At 46.4% G+C, this 17,200-nt stretch overlaps 1 protein-coding gene across 5 annotated transcripts in view; it reads left to right on the top strand.

Annotated features, from left to right (window-relative positions):
• EEFSEC (eukaryotic elongation factor, selenocysteine-tRNA specific) overlaps positions 1–17,200 on the top strand; it is a 379,816-nt gene that overhangs the window by 156,453 nt on the left and 206,163 nt on the right. The window lies entirely within an intron of this gene.

The following is a 17,200-nucleotide window of genomic DNA, read 5'->3' as shown; positions in this document are numbered from 1 at the left end:
TCCTAATTCCAAAGAAAACCGGAGGCCTATGTCCCATCCTAGACCTCAGAAATCTCAACAAATTTCTGAAGAAAGAAAAGTTCAGGATGGTTTCTCTAGGCACCATGCTTCCACTTCTTCAAACAGGAGATTGGCTTTGTTCTCTGGATCTTCAAGATGCTTACGCTCACATTCCAATATTCCCTCCTCATCGCAAGTATCTGCGCTTCATGGTGGGTCATCAACATTTCCAATACAGAGTACTACCATTCGGTCTTGCCTCTGCTTCCAGAGTATTCACCAAATGTCTAGCAGTAATAGCAGCACATTTGACCAAGGAAAGTGTCCATGTCTTCCCATATCTAGACGACTGGCTCATCAGAAGTCAATCTCAACAAGGAGCTCTGGCTTCTCTCAGTCGAACAATTACTCTACTTCACTCCATGGGTTTTCTCATCAATTATCAAAAGTCCCATCTCATTCCATCTCACCTGCTTCGATTCATTGGAGCAGAATTGAACACCATCCTCTCAAAGGCCTTTCTACCCAAGGATCGGGCACAGACACTTTCCCTATTGGCAAACTCGCTACATTCAAAGAAACAAGCAACAGCTCATCAGTTTCTAACCTTACTAGGCCACATGACCTCCACAGTACATGTTACTCCTATGGCACGGTTAGCCATGAGGGTAACTCAATGGACATTAAGATCACAATGGATGCAAGCCATTCAACCACTGTATTCTCCAATTCAAGTAACCCACCAGCTATGTTCCTTTCTACTTTGGTGGGCGAACATGGCCAATTTGCACAAGGGCCTACCTTTTCAACAACCAGTCCCACAGATAACTTTAACTACAGATGCATCCACCTTGGGTTGGGGAGCTTACATAAACAATCTCCAAACCCAGGGTACTTGGACAAAAGTCGAAGAAACATTTCAAATCAATTTCCTGGAACTTCGAGCTATACGTTATGCGCTGCCTGCATTCAAGAACTGCCTTTCACACAAGACTGTTCTGATCCAAACGGACAACACACTAGCCATGTGGTACATCAACAAACAGGAGGTACGGGCTCGTACCTCCTTTGTCAAGAAGCTGCACAGATTTGGGACTGGGCCCTAACACACTCAATGTTTCTCCGGGCCACTTATCTGGCAGGCATTCACAGTGTACTGGCGGATCGACTCAGTCGTCAGTTCCAACCACACGAGTGGTCCCTGGATCCCTTAATAGCTAACAGGATATTTCAAAGTTGGGGACAACCAACAATAGACCTCTTTGCGTCACACCTGATTCACAAAGTGGACAGATTCTGTTCTCTACACAAACAGAAAAACCAGCCAGCCAAGGACACCTTTGCTCGTCCTTGGAACTCAGGCCTTCTATATGTGTATCCTCTGATACCGCTCATAACCAAAACTCTAGTGAAGTTACAACAGGACAAGGGGTCCATGATACTCATAGCCCCGTATTGGCCTCGACAAGTATGGTTTCCCACACTTCTAGACCTCTCGATCAGGGATCCCATTCGCCTGGGTGTAGCTCCCACTCTCATAACTCAGGATCAGGGTCGGTTGCGCCATCCCAACCTTCAATCCCTATCCCTGACAGCATGGATGTTGAAAGCTTGATTTTACAACCACTCAATCTTTCAACCAATGTATCTCAAGTGCTTATAGCTTCACGTAAACCTTCAACTCGAAAGAACTATTCTTCGAAATGGAAAAGGTTTACTTTGTGGTGCAACCAAAAGAGTATAGATCCTTTCACCTGCCCCACAACTTCTCTACTAGACTACTTATGCCGTCTTTCAGACTCTGGTCGCCAAACTTCATCTGTAAGAGTCCATTTAAGTGTAATCCCAGCTTACCATAACAGGACGGGAGATGCACCAATATCCATACAACCTCTTGTCAGCAGGTTTATGAGAGGTTTAACTCAACTTAAACCACCAATTCGGCCACCAGTCACAGAATGGGACCTGAATCTGGTCTTAACAAGACTCATGCATTCTCCTTTTGAACCCATGAATTCCTGTGATGTTAAATTTCTCACATGGAAGACTATCTTCCTCATAGCCATTACATTGGCTAGAAGGTTTAGTGAGTTACAAGCACTTGTCACGTACTCACCCTATACAAAATTCCTCCATGACCGAGTGGTTCTCCGTACGCATCCAAAATTCCTCCCCAAGGTAGTTACGGAATTCCACTTGAACCAATCCATAGTTTTACCCACATTCTTTCCAAGGCCTCATTCACACCAAGGAGAACGAGCCTTACATACCTTGGACTGTAAGCATGCGCTATCATTTTACTTAGACCGCACTGCAGTCCACAGGAAATTCACTCAACTCTTTGTATCTTATGATCCAAACAAACCGGGTAAAGCAGTGGGTAAACATACTCTATCCAGTTGGCCAGCAGATTGCATACAGTTTTGCTATGAAAAAGCAGGCCTTCCTCTCCAAGGGCGAGTAAAGGTGCATTCAGTGAGAGCAATGTCAACCTCAGTAGCACACTATCGTTCAGTGCCAATTCTTGACATATGTAAAGCAGCAACATGGAGTTTTCTTCACACCTTTGCAGCTCATTACTGTTTGGGCAAACAAGGACGACAAGATTCAGCATATGGACAATCTGTTTTAAAGAACTTGTTTCCAGTTTAATCCCAACTCCTTCTACATCCATTCTGCTGTGATCTTTGGCTGCCTCATTTTCAGCAACAATACTTCACTGTTGCTTCACTACAAAATGACTCAGCCTCTAGCTTGCTAATCACCCACATGTGAGGACTAGCATCCTGCTTGTCCTAGGATAAAGCAAAATTGCTTACCTTGTAATAGGTGTTATCCCAGGACAGCAGGATGTAGTCCTCACGAAACCCACCCGCCACCCCGCAGAGTTGGGTCCAATACGTTTTATTATTTTATTTTTGCTAAAGCTTATTGCTACATATGAGACTGAAGAGACCCCTGTGGCAGAGAATATCATGGCATGCTCAGTGGCCTCACAGGGCCAGTCAAGTTTCTAGAAACTTTGACAGAAAGTTTTCTGTACCAGGGCTCCATCAATGATGTCACCCACATGTGAGGACTACATCCTACGGTCCTTGGATAACACCTATTACAAGGTAAGCAGTTTTGCTTTCTGTTGTAACCTCATACAGATGTTGACATTTTGAAGGGCTGCACTTCCCTCTTCTCTTGCTCACCATAGCCTTCAGTTATGGAATGTGTTTGTTTAGCCACTTAGTATACTCACAAGGCTTCATACATTTTTTTAATGTATTTATTTATTTATTTAACGGGTTTTATATACCATCATTCGGAAACGTCATAATAACTCCATCATAACGGTTTACAAAATATAATATTACAGGGAAGGGGGGTAAAACAGGGTTTCAAGATACAAACTGTTGTTAATCAAAGGTTATAACGTGTAATGTTACAGAAAATTTATAGAAACATAGATGTGATGAATTTCATTTCTTGAAGGAGGATTGTAATGTGAATTAATTTTGTTGTTCATTGGGTGAGTTGGTATGCTTTGTTGAACAACCAAGTTTTTAGATCTTTTTTTGAAGGTTTTTAGGTTTTCTTGAGTTCTAAGGTCAGTTGGAAGGAGTTCCAAAGTTTTGGGCTACCAAGGGAGATTGCTCTATTTTGGGTTGAGGTGAGTTGATTTGAGTGCGTTGGTGGTGTTTTTGGGAGTCCCTTATTTGCTGATCTAAGGTTTCTTCTTGGTGTATGTAGTTGTATATAGGGACTTAGCCAATTTTCTTGTTTTTCGTAAATAATTTTATGTAAAATGGATAGGACTTTGTATTCAATCCTGTATCTAATTGGTAGCCAGTGAAGTGCAATGAGTGTTGGAGTTCTATGCTCTTCTAAGAATATTGGTTTTGAGCAGCTACTATAGGAAAATAGAGGAAAACAAAAATAGGTCTTATTTTGTTTTTAGTGTGACAATTATTAATTACATCATCCTATTGTGCTGGAGGTGGACCCTTGGCCTGGTGCAGGATTGATACCGCCCTCTGGTCGGACCCAGAGAGCGCCTGCCACCAGGAGGCGGAGCACACCAGGAGACAGGCTAGCTAGAGCTTCACCAATAACAGTCCGGGGTTTTCGCAGGTTGAGCCCTTGGGTACCCAGACTGCCTGGACTTAGGTGGACCTCTGGAGAGGTATCGGAGAGGTGTGCCTACCACGGGCAAGGGTGCGCAGCTGATGCAGAGTGGATGAGCTAGTCCTGAACTGGAAGCTCCAGAGACCTCAGGGAGGCAACAGTTCAGGGAGATCCTCCGGGTGAGACAGGCAGCACCTGTAGGTCTAGCCAAGTGGAAACTGCGGTTGGTTTCCAAGCAGGTTGTGGCCCAATGGTCACAGGAGGCCAGAAGAGTGTCCGAGTGAGGCGCAAGGGTCAGAGACAGAGTATCTGTCCAAGAGAAGTCAGCCAAAGCAGGGGTCAATATCAGAATCAGTCTGTGCGAAGTCAAGGCAAGTGAGGGTCGGTTCCAGGCGGCAGGCACGAGAATGGTCAGGCAGGCAGTGGTCAGTACTAAAGGTCAGTCCGGATAGGTACTACCTGGGAAGGATACAGGAACATGGAGATGCTGGGACTGGAGATGCTTGAAACAGGAGACACTGTAAATACGGAGGCAAACTATCACACCAACTGTGTCGACCCGATTGCCAAGACGAGGCTCTGGGGGAAGAGCCTCACCTTATATATCAGGGCTATGTGATGTCATCTCTGGGCGCCATGGACCAAGTTCCTGCACTGGGCCCTTTAAAGGGAGGTGCAACCCGCGCGCGCACACCAGGGCTTGGCGCCATGGAGGGCGCCAAGCCCTGGCGTGAGGAGCGCTGAGAGCTGGAAGGCTTCGGGCCTGCAGGTGATGGGAGCTGGCCGCGGATGCCAACAAGGGGGAGCCGGAGATGGTGGACGGAAGAGCAAGGTGAGCGGGACCAGCTGCGGTGCCGGCGCAGCCGGGACGCGCAACACATCGGAATTAAGTGGACAAAATGAGAGTACAAAATATAAAGATGTCTCTGAACAGTTGATACCAGGAAACCATATTGGATACCATTATGTCTGTTAAGAATTATTTTGTCGTTTTTTCCCTATAAAAATATTGTCTTTAGAAAAGAAAATTTCCTGACATACTGCTGGAGATTTTTGATGAGCTGTCATAATGGTAAAGGCAAACTTGCTGAAGTCATAACATTTTAGCTTGGGAGATGAAAAAAAACCCAAAACAGAACAATGAGCTATAAGTTTCCTTGTAGTATAAGAGCAAAGGCTGGTTCTGCGTTTACCATGCAGGAAGACCCGTTGGACCTCTGAACTGTTCTGAGGGCAGCTTTCAAAGTGATTTACCTGGGCAGATTGTTCCTGCTCAGAGCTAAAAGCCTGCACTGCCTTTCAGAACGTGCAGGTCTTTAGCCAGGTTGAAAAGAGGCTTTCGGGGAAGAAAAACCATATGTGCACGCTTGAAGGCATGTGTGCTGTTTTATCCCTTATTGGCCACCCGCAGAAGTAGTGGGTTCAGAGTCCCCGCATCATTTGTACGCTGATTTTCGATGGGAAACAAGACAGTTTCCCATTGAAACCACAGTACATAAGTACAAATGCACATGCGCACCTTGCAGCTCGGCAGCCTGTTGAAGACTGTCCATGTAGGTGAGTAACACAGAAGCTTCCTTGGGCCACTTTCCTTCTTTCATTTATTGTCTGATACTAACAGTACAAAGCATGCGAGGAAGATGAAGGCTCAGAATTGTAAGGGGCTGGGGGAACCTCAGCATCAGCAGCTTGGTTTTACTATATGATATGCACGGACATAGGGAATCAAAATTACAAGACCATGAATGTGGCATGGTTAAACCAGAACTGGATCTGTCTGTCCTGAAAGAATGGAGCCAGGTGGCAACCCTAATTTTAGCTGGGACCTGAAAGTGCTTTAAACGAAGTTTTATTGTTCTCACATTTCCTAGCTAGAGCACAGTTCTTTAGCACAGATGCAGTTCCCATACTGTGTTTCTTACTTGAAGTTAAGAACTTTCATCCAAATAACACGCATATCTGGTTTCTTACAGACTGATTTTCACAGGAAGCTGAGCGCTTGACTGCCCTGCCCACTTTTTAGGGGACTAAATTTAGGCACTCAACCCTAGTCAGTTTCCAAAGGGACAAAATTGGTGTCTAACTCTCTTACAGGCCGACACAGTAAAAGTTGCGGGAGAGCGGGCGCGATTCTCCTGTGCGCGCGATTCAGAAAAACAAATTATTCAAATGAGGGCCCGCGGTAAAAAGAGGCACTAGGGACACTAGCGCGTCCCTAGCGCCTCTTATTGGACAGGAGCGGTGGCTGTCAGCGGGTTTGACAGCCGACGCTCAATTTTGCTGGTGTTGGTTCTCAAACCCGCTGACAGCCACGGGTTCGGAAACCGGACGCCGGCAAAATTGAGCGTCCGGTTTTCAAGCCGCGGGCTGATTTTAAATTTTTTTTATTTTTGATTATTTTTAACCTTGGGACCTCCGACTTTATATCGCCATGATATTAAGTCGGAGGGTGTACAGAAAAGCAGTTTTTACTGCTTTTCTGTACACTTTCCCGGTGCCCAGAGAAATTAATGCATACCTTTGGGTCGGGGCTAATTTCTGAAAGTAAAATGTGCGGCTTGGCTGCACATTTTACTTTCTGTATCGCGCGGGAATAACTAATAGGGCCATCAACATGCATTTGCATGTTGCGGGCGCTATTAGTTTTGGGGGGGGGGGGGGGGGGGGTTGGATGCATGTTTTCGACGTGCTATTACCCCTTACTGAATAAGGGTTAAAGCTAGCACGTCGAAAACGTGCATCTAAACGCGGGTTAACAGTGTGCTCCACCGGAGCGCACTGTACTGTATTGGCCTGATAGATAGGTGTTTAAACCATTTGAAAATTGATTTCATACTGACTTTTGGAATGCATTTGATTTGTAAATCAAACTTTGAGTTCCTCCCCCCCACCAGATCATGTTTAATTGTTGATTTCTATGCCAAAGCCATGTAATAGGTACAGAATCGCCTAATTGCTTTAGAACAATGTTAAATCTGCAGAATGTCATAAAAACTCAATGGTTGCTTTCTCTGGTTTGCTCACACCATGTGGCACAAACCTCAAGTCTTTCTCATGTATACAATATCTTCCAAACCAAATCCCTAAAGAAATAATAAAGTAAATGTATTTGTCAATGCATGTAGCACTCTGAGTCCAAATGGTAGAGTATTTATGCAAGGAAGTGGACGCACAGAGATTTACGCAAGTATTTTATAAACTGAGTGGTGAGAGCTGCATAGTTCTGTGCTGGAGGAAAGGAGATGCAGGGGAGATATGATACAGACCTTCAAATACCTGAAAGGTTTTAATGATGCACAAACTTCAAACCTTTTCCTTTGGAAAGGAAACAGTAGAACTAGAGGTCACGAAATGAAACTTCAAGGGGGACGACTCAGAACCAATGTCAGGAAATATTTCTTCACGGAGAGGGTAGTGGATGCCTAGAATGCCCTTCTGGAGAAGGCTGTGAAGACAAAAACAATCAAAGAATTCAAAGTGGCATGGGCTAAACACTTGAGGATCCCTAAAGGCTAGAGGACAGAAATGAAGAAAAGAGTGCATGGTGGTAACCTGCTGGGTGCAACAGTTACTACCCTTATCAGAAGCGCGGGTATTACTGCCCTCAACAAATCAGACTTCATACTTTTGACGCAACTGCAACATCACTCTCTGCTTTGACGGCTGGGGAAGAGGGATTCAGATGGCAATCAACACAGGACCCGGCTTTTATGGTCTGGAAGTACTGATGTGCAAAGTTAAGGAAATAAGTACAGGGCTGCTTCTCTGGCCAAGTCCAAAATCAAAAGAAGTTAGCATTGCCAGCATTTTAAGGAAAGCAGTCATTTTATATGGGTTTGACAGTTGCTTGGTTTTTGTTTTTTGATTGTAAATATTACCACCCTTCTAAGGATTGGGGGTAACTGCAAGGATTACCCTTAAGAGAAACTTGGGTGTGACCTACACGATGCAGTAGATATTACCATAAGAAGCTTGCTGGGCACTCTGGATGGACCATTTGTTCCTTTTTTGTTGTCAGTACTGTGTTACGTGCAAATAATTTCAATGCTAGAAAATGCGTTCTCCACCTATTTTATAAACATATACGTGTACATTCTAGATGTGTGAAAAAAATATTGTGCATATAATAACCCCGATTTATACATATTTTGAAAATGCTTGTACACGTTCTTGAAATCGCCAGTTTGCCAACACTTCTGCCAGTTCACCCAGACCATCTCCAATTCACCTAGACACTCTACTACTTCACCTGTATCTCCCACCAAAAACTGCAGACAGCGGATAAGTTCAATTTTATTTCCACCAGTCAATTAGAAGGTATAAAAGTGTTTGAATTAGTTTTGTAAAGTATACCCATATGGTTCTTACAAAATTGCAACCACGACGTGTACTTCTGACACTCTCCCCAGAATGTGTCTAGCCCGCTGGTAAAGTATAATGTATTTGCAAAAAGAAAAATACATATGTATTCTTGACGTTTATAAAAGAGCATATCTGAGAGTACATGCTGCTTAACATGCTTATATACTATTTTATGTACAAAACACCTTTGCAAATTCACTCCTAAGTGAGTAACTACTTCTACTATTATTTGTCACTTCTATAGCACTACTCAATGTACCTAGCATCATACGAAACACAGAAGAGAGAGCCCCTGCTAAAGAGAGCTTATAGTCTAATGAAGACAAACATTATAGGTCAAAGGAGACTTTGGGGATTTCAGTTATTAAGAAAATGGTTGAAATCAATAAGGCTGTGAATGAATAATCCTAAGGTTAAGATTTAAAAGCAGCCTTGAAAAGGAGGCTTTTTAGACTGGATTTGAATAAGATCAGATGTAACCATGTGACCCTCAGGTATTGGGGTTCTTAGACCAGCCCCTGCTCTGACTTTATAAAAAATTATCTGCCACATTGCTCATAACATTATCCTAGTTTTAAATCCTCCCTTGCCTGAACTTGTAACCCTGAATCAAGGTATCCGTATTTCAAAAGCCCACAAAACCCTATGTCCACACTATGGGGTAGATTTTCAGAGCCCTGCTCGCCTAAATCCGCCCAAAACCGGGCGGATTTAGGCGAGCAGGGCCCTGCGCGCCGGGAAGCCTATTTTACATAGGCCTCCCGGCGCGCGCAGAGCCCCGGGACTCGCGTAAGTCCCGGGGTTCTCGGAGGGGGGCGTGTCGGGGGCGTGTCGGGGGGCGGGCCCGGTCGTCGCGGCGTTCCGGGGGCGTGTCGGCAGCGTTTTGGGGGCGGGTACGGGGCGTGGCTACGGCCCGGGGGCGTGGCCGCGCCCTCCGTATCCGCCCCCAGGTCGCGGCCCGGCGCGCAGCAGGCCCGCTGGCGCGCGGGGATTTACGTCTCCCTCCGGGAGGCGTAAATCCCCCGACAACGGTAAGGGGGGGGGTGTAGACAGGGCCGGGTGGGTGGGTTAGGTAGGGGAAGGGAGGGTAAGGTGAGGGGAGGGCAAAGGAAAGTTCCCTCCGAGGCCGCTCCGATTTCGGAGCGGCCTTGGAGGGAACGGGGGGAGGCAGCGCGGCTCGGCGCGCGCAGGCTATACAAAATCGATAGCCTTGCGCGCGCCGATCCAGGATTTTAGTGGATACGCGCGGCTCCGCGCGTATCTACTAAAATCCAGCGTACTTTTGCTTGAGTCTGATGCGCAAGCAAAAGTAGGCTGTTCGCGCGCCTCTTAAAATCTACCCCTTTATCTAGAAATGCACACTAACATTCAGGAAAAGACTGAAAACCTGGCTCTTCAAAAAAGCCTTCCCAGGCCTCGATTAAGATCTCCACCCAACATCACAAATACTTCATAAAAAATTAGATTGAAATAAGAAAACGCTTACTTTTCCGACATCTCCATCACCATGTTGTTACTGTCATTTGCTATACAATTGTATTATATTGGATTCAATTTTGCTACCCTGTAAATGATCTGCTATCCAGTTATCTCCCCCTTTTTTCCAGATCCCAGTTATTTATTTCCCTGTTTTATTGTAACTTTGTCACTCTCCCAATCATGCTATTGTTTACTGTGTTTTGAGTTCTCTCTTCCTTACACACTTGTTAAATGTAAACCGGTTTGATGTGATTCCTATCATGAAAGCCGGTATAGCAAAAATTATAAATAAATAAATAAATAAAAATAAATGCATTTTGCTCTAAAAAACGTATATTAGCACAAACTGTTTTGGGAGAGATAACATGTTTGAAGTTGCAAGGGAACAAAGAGATACCTGTAAAGTTTTTGTATTTTTTTTTTTTTACCTCTTCGTCTCTGCTTTCAGAAGTCAGTGCACTAATTTAACAACAGGAAACTCATTTTGTGGTCCTTTGATGAAGGCAAATATTTTTCCCTCACAGCGTAGACATCAGACACAGTACTTAAACTTACTAAACATCACATAATTTATTGCAATTGGTTTGTTTACAAATGAAATAAGACCAGACATCCGGGTGTACTTTAAAAAGAATTGTTGTCAGATTCACTGCATGTATTTCCTGGGGGGAATATGAGACATTTCTTGCAGTGAAATAGCAATAATGCCTCATTAAAGAACTACTTAGAGGGGCAAATTTCATGCTTAGATGCTAAGTCTGTGGATGATTTTCAAAGGGAAAGTGCACATGTATTTTATCTTTTCAAAATTGCTACGGGTGCACAGTACTCATGGACTTTGCACCTGCTTTTTGTGCAGGTAAAAATTAGTTGGAAATAACATGTACAGCTTTGAAAATACAGTATACGTGTCTTATTTTCTTATCTTGCCCAAAGCAGTACGTAATTCTTCTGCTTGGAGAAACACTGTCAGTACTGGAGACATCACTTCTGCTTACATGGATCTTCAAGACTTCATATCACATAACATCAGTGTGAGGGAGTATATAAGAAACTCATTCAGAGCACCTTAAAGGACCAGCCACAGCTATCTGTACCTGTTCTCCTTAAACCCCAACCCAGCAAGGGTGGATCACTGCAGACCTGGGCCCAGATGGTTGGGGAAGGCCCCGGAGAGCAAACAGGAAGCCTTCCTATGAGAGGCTAGCTTGAAATTGATTTTTGAATAGTCAGAACAGCAAGGTGACCTACATCTATTTTTCTGTTTTGCTTTCACTGTAAATGAAAGTGCATGTAAGGAAACAGCCAGAGTCTGCCTCCTTTGTTTTGCATACTGCTTCCCAAGCCACTGCCACCCAAGTTACCACAATCAGTATACATAAGATTAAGAGCTCACAGTTCTTCCACCATGATCCTGCATCATTAATTGGCTGCCTAGCCATCTAAATGCCAAGAACACCTTCTAGGTGTCTTAGCATATCATTTAAATCTCCCAAGGTCCAATCTGCATCCTTGGAGATGGGGGGCCATACACCAGGCTGTAAGTAGTCTGGGCCTGGATTTCTCAGAGCTATTCTATAGCTCTACATACAACATATCATTTAAGGAAAGGGGTTATGGCAAGCAAAGGGTGGATTACGGTCAGGACAGAGGAAGAGAAGGGGAAAAAAGGAATGGTTATTTTTTTGGTCCTGGTGGTTTCCTCATGTTCCTTTGGGTTTCCAGCTTTATCAGGACTGGCCCTTTGGGCTACATTGTCTTGAGATGGGATTTACAGTTTGCAATGCTGTAGCCCAAGCCAGGGGACTGGCTAAGTGTACGGTTTGTTTTAAAAAGATTTCTTGTAGGTAGGCTCAGTGGCAGTGCTGCTCACTGCCATGTGGAGGACCAGGATATAATTTTGAGTGAGTTCTTCCATTGCACAGGTCAACTGTGCCCGGAAATGCGGAGGAGGTACCATTCCTAGCCCTTGATATGGGGATGGATTTTTAGTTATTGCAGAATGGCGACATCCAGTGACCGAATCTAGAACCCACAATTACAGGGTTCCGTAAGTTGCTTTAGTTCATAAGAACTGAGAGAGGTATATAAAATAGGCGAAAAATCCCCAGGTGGTTGGGAATGAAGGCTCCTGGCATCATAATCTAACTGTGGTTCCAAATGAACTAGAGGTCTGAAGGAACAGCAGGAAGCTGCCAGACCACAAATAGTTTATGTGCAATAAAAATAATACTCCCAGGACAAGCAGGATAGTAGTCCTCACATATGGGTGACATCATCGGATGGAGCCCAATCACAGAACATTTTTCTCAAAGTTTCTAGAACTTTGACTGGCACACTGAGCATGCCCAGCATGCCACTAACCCTGCATCCAGCAGGGGTCCCCCTTCAGTCTCTTTTTTTTCTGCGCAGCAGTTGCCTCCCTGTTCTTAAGAGCTCTGTGAGAATTTCCCACAATTTTTTCCTCACGGAACCTTTTCCTTAAAAATTTCAAAAATTTTCCCCATCCCGGGGTCCCCCATCGACTGCTGACCTCCACTAACACTGGTAAGTTTACCACGTTGTTGCAGTCGGTTCCCAGCAGTGTTCCTATCTGTGCCCGATGACCACTGACCGTGCGCTGCCCCCTTTTTTTCGAAATGGCGACTGGTTTTCGGAAGTGCCCCGAGTGTCCGAGGACCATGTCCATTACGGACCCTCGTGACGTCTGCGTCTTATGCTTGGGGCTTTCCCATGACATCCAGTGGTGCTCTAGTTGTGCCCAAATGACACCCAAAGGCCACCGCGCCTGCCTGGAGAAGATGGAGCACCTGTTCGCCTCTAAGCGCTCGTCTCCATCGACTCCAGCCAAGAGCGCACAGAGTTGGAAGCCTTCTTCATCGACTCCTTCTCCATTGACGTAGCAACAACATCGAGACACAGGTGACTGGCTGTCACCGGCATCGTCCCGCTCGAAGCTTTGATGTCCTCAGTGCAGGAGAAGGACTGGGCCGAGCGTTGCGAGAAACACTGTCATCGGCACCGACACGAAGCTTCATTCAGTGCCAGCACCGACAAGCCATGGGCACTGACCTCGGTTGAGCCACCATCTAAGAAGTCCTGGGGAGAGGAGCCCTCATCCTCCTCTGGACCCGGGACACCAAGGCGTTTCTCACCTTCAACGGCGCTGGGTGCCGAGACGCTACAAATTCCTGTGGACCCTCCGGCAACACCTACTCAGCCTCCAACCTCGGCTGCTGTATTACCAACACCAGCCTTCCGGGAGGAATTGGACCAGATGGTCCAAGAGGCAGTCCTTCAGGCCCTTCAGGGGTTTCAGTCATCGCTGGCACTGACTCCCATACTGCTGCCTGATCCGGTGCCTACTATGCTGGCTCCACTCCTTGAGCGACTGGGCACCCTGATCTGTGCACTTCCATCGGTGCCCGTTCCTTCTGGACCAGCGGCATCTTTAAAAATATCGATCCCTCCGGCATCTATCCCAATTCCTTTATTTTAGGACGATGAAGAACCCTCTGCTCCTCCCCGGGAGCCACCGATGCCAGAGCCGATTCCTGGGCCATCGGGTTTACTCGTACCCCGACGTCCATCGAAAACACTGATGCCATCGGTGCCACCACCGTCCTCGATGCCGTCTCCTCCTATCTCTGTGCCTCCACCTGTTCCATCGGTGCCACCTCCTCATCTGGCTAGACTTGGACTTCTGCCTCCATCTGAAGGCCCGCAAGGTGGAGGAGACCCACCATACAACCCTTGGGGTGATGATTCCTCTGACTCTCAAGATTCTGAAGACCTTCTGTCAGAGCCTTCACCCCCCGGAAGAAAGACGCCACTCCCCTCCGGAGGACCTATTATTTGCCAGCTTTATAAAGGAGATGTCTGAAACCATCCCCTTTAAATTGCAAATGGAGGAAGATGCCAGGCATAAAATGCTGGATGTGCTTCAATTCATGGATGTCCCCAAAGGGGTAATGGCAATTCCGGTCCACGAAGTTCTGCTTGATCTCCTACACCATACCTGGGAACACCCTGGAACAGTGCCACTAATCAATAGAAAATCTGATGCTACATACCTAGCTCAGTCAGTTCCAGGTTTTCAAAAGACCCAGCTACCCTACCACTCTGTAGTGGTGGAATCTACCCAGAAGAAGGCTAAGAGATCCCGGCCTCATTCTTCTGCCCCTCCTGGCAAAGAGCAGAAGTCCTTGGACGCCTTTGGCCGAAGAGTTTTCCAGGGATCTCTGCTGATGGCACGTATAGCAGCCTATCAGCTATACATGACGCAATACACCAGGAATCTCTGGAAACAAGTCCAAGACTTCACTGAGACCCTGCCTGAAGAATTCCAGGAGGGATTGTCTACCATCCTCCAGAAGGAACTCTATGCTGGGAAACATGAGGTAAGAGCAGCGTGTGATATCTTCGACACTGCCTCCAGAGTCTCAGCGGTGGGAATAAGCGCCAGGCTCTGGGCATGGCTTAAATCCTCTGACTTGTGCCAGGAAGTCTAGGACAGGTTAGCAACCTTCCATGCATGGGGGGCAATTTGTTTGGTGACAAGTTCAGGAGGCAGTAGCGCAACTCAAAGACCATCACGAAACCTTGTGCCAACTGTCTACTGTCCCCTCGGACATCTTGTCTACCACCAAAAGAACATTTTGACAAGAACCTAGAAGACTAACCTATAAACCACATAGGTATTACCCTTCTCCAATCTCAGGCTAGACTGACCAGACCCTCTCTCAAAGGTCAACCTCGTCAGCACAGGACCCCAAAAGCTCAACCAGCTCCTCAGACTGGCCCTGCATTGGGATTTTGACTTCCATCTGGAGAGCAGCAGTCAAACCCCCCCCCCCCCCTCTCCAATCATCTTTCCTGTGGTAGACCGCCTGTGCCACTTTGCCAACAAATGGCACACAATTATCACCGACCAATGTGTCCTTTCTATAGTCGCCTACTGTTACCATCTAACTTTCCTTGCACTACCCCTGGATTCTCCACTGCATCTGGCGTGGAGACTAACAGACCATACTCCACTTCTCAAGGCAGAATTTTTGATTCTCCTGCAGTCCAATGCTGTGGAACCGGTTCCCCAACTGCAGCGAGGAAAAGGGTTCTACTCTCGGTATTTTCTGATTCCAAAAAAGTTGGGCAGCATCTGTCCTGTACTGGACCTCCACACCCTAAACAAACACCTCCGCGAGGAAAAGTTCAGGATGGTTACCTTGGGCATCATGCTCCCTCTCCTTCAAAAGGGAGATTGGCTCTGCTCTCTAGATCTTCAGGAGGCTTATGCCCATATAGCCATATCCCCTCCTCGTCGAAAATATCTCAGATTTATAGTAGGTCAAAAGCATTTCCAATACCGGGTGCTACCGTTCGGGCTGGCATCAGCACCCCGTGTATTTACGAAATGCCTGGCAGTAGTAGCAGCTTACCTAAGATAGCGCAGTATCCATGTCTATCTGTATCTAGACGATTGGCTGCTCAGAGGTCCATCCAAGGAGGTAGAACTTCAATCCCTCCGTCTTACCATACAATTGCTACAATCCTTGGGGTTTCTCATAAAGTATCCCAAATCACATCTGTCTCTGTCACGCCGGAGCAGATCTAAACACTATTCAAGCCAGAGTGTTCCTCCCAAAGGACCGAGCACGAACACTTGTCAGCCTTAGCCAAAGCAGTACAGTCTCGCCAAACCTCTATAGCTCGTTACCTACTAACCTTGCTAGGACACATGGCATCTACAGTTCACATTACTCCAATGCCTCGACTAGCCATGAGAGTAACACAGTGGACTTTAAAGACCCAGTGGTCCCAATCAAACCAAGATCTGTCACAGACTGCCCACGTCACCAGCCATCTATGCCTCTCACTAGCTTGGTGGATACAAGAGTCCAATCTTCAGATAGGACTACCCTTTCAACCTCCAGATCCTCAGATTATATTGGCCACAGATACATCTGATCTGGGTTGGGGAGCCCATGTCAATGACCTACAAACCCAGGGAACTTGGACCAGTGCAGAAGCAAAATACCAGATAAATTTTCTGGAGCTCCGGGCGATACGGTGTGCCCTATTCGCATTTCAGGATTGTCTATCCAACAAGGTAATCCTAATTCACACAGACAACCAGGTAGCAATGTGGTATTTCAACAAGCAGGGGGGCACAGGCTCTTATCTGCTATGCCAGGAGGCGGCGCAGATGTGGGCTTGGGCTCTTTTCTATTCCATGCTGCTGAGAGCAACCTACCTGGCAGGTGTAGACAATGTGATGGCAGACCGTCTCAGCCGAACCTTTCATCCCCACGAATGGGCCCTAGATCCCACTGTAGCAAACAGAATCTTCTACCATTGGGGTTGCCCGCACACAGACCTCTTTGCATCAATTCACAACCGCAAAGTAGACTCTCTACACCACAGCCACGAGTCACCACTGATGGATGCCTTCGCCCACTCGTCGAAAACAGGTCTTCTATACACATACCCTCCTATTCCACTCATCAGCAAGACTCTCGTGAAGTTACGACAAGACCGGGGCACAATGATCCTCATAGCCCCATGCTGGCCACGACAAGTTTGGTTTCCCATCCTGCGCAACCTCTTAATCCAGCAACCAATTCGCTTGGGCACAAATCCAACTCTAATAACGCAGAACAATGGACTGTTGTGTCATCCGAACCTCCACTCCTTGTCTCTGGTGGCATGGATGTTGAAAGGTTGATTCTACAATCCCTTAATCTTTCTAACGATGTGTCCCAGGCCCTCATAGCTTCACAGAAGCCTTCTACTGGAAAATCTTATCGATCAAAGTGGAAAAGATTCTCCTTGTGGTGCACGATAAGGAAATAGATCCCTTTTCCTGCCCCACATCAAGGTTCCTGGACTACCTCTGGCACCTCTCGGAGTCTGGCCTACAAACTTCCTCCATCTGAGTACATATAAGTGCCATAGCCGCTTACCATAAAGGTGTAGGAGATGCCCCACTTTCGGCGCAACCCCTTGTCGGGCGCTTTATGAGAGGCTTACTCCAGCTGAAGCGTCCACTGCTTCCCCCAATTTCGGCATGGAACCTCAATGTTGTACTAGCATGGCTCATGCGACCTCCGTTTGAGCCCCTACACTCCTGCGAGCTCCGACATCTTACTTGGAAAGTGATCTTTCTGGTTGCTATAAAATCGGCTTGCAGAGTCAGTGAGCTACAGGCACTGGTAACATAACCCACCTTATACCAAATTTCTCCACG

The sequence above is a fragment of the Rhinatrema bivittatum genome, chromosome 4 (genome assembly GCF_901001135.1).
Source record: "Rhinatrema bivittatum chromosome 4, aRhiBiv1.1, whole genome shotgun sequence".
Lineage (NCBI taxonomy): Eukaryota > Metazoa > Chordata > Amphibia > Gymnophiona > Rhinatrematidae > Rhinatrema > Rhinatrema bivittatum.
The sequence above is the reverse complement of the archived record's forward strand: the minus strand, read 5'-3'. Positions and strand labels throughout refer to the sequence as shown.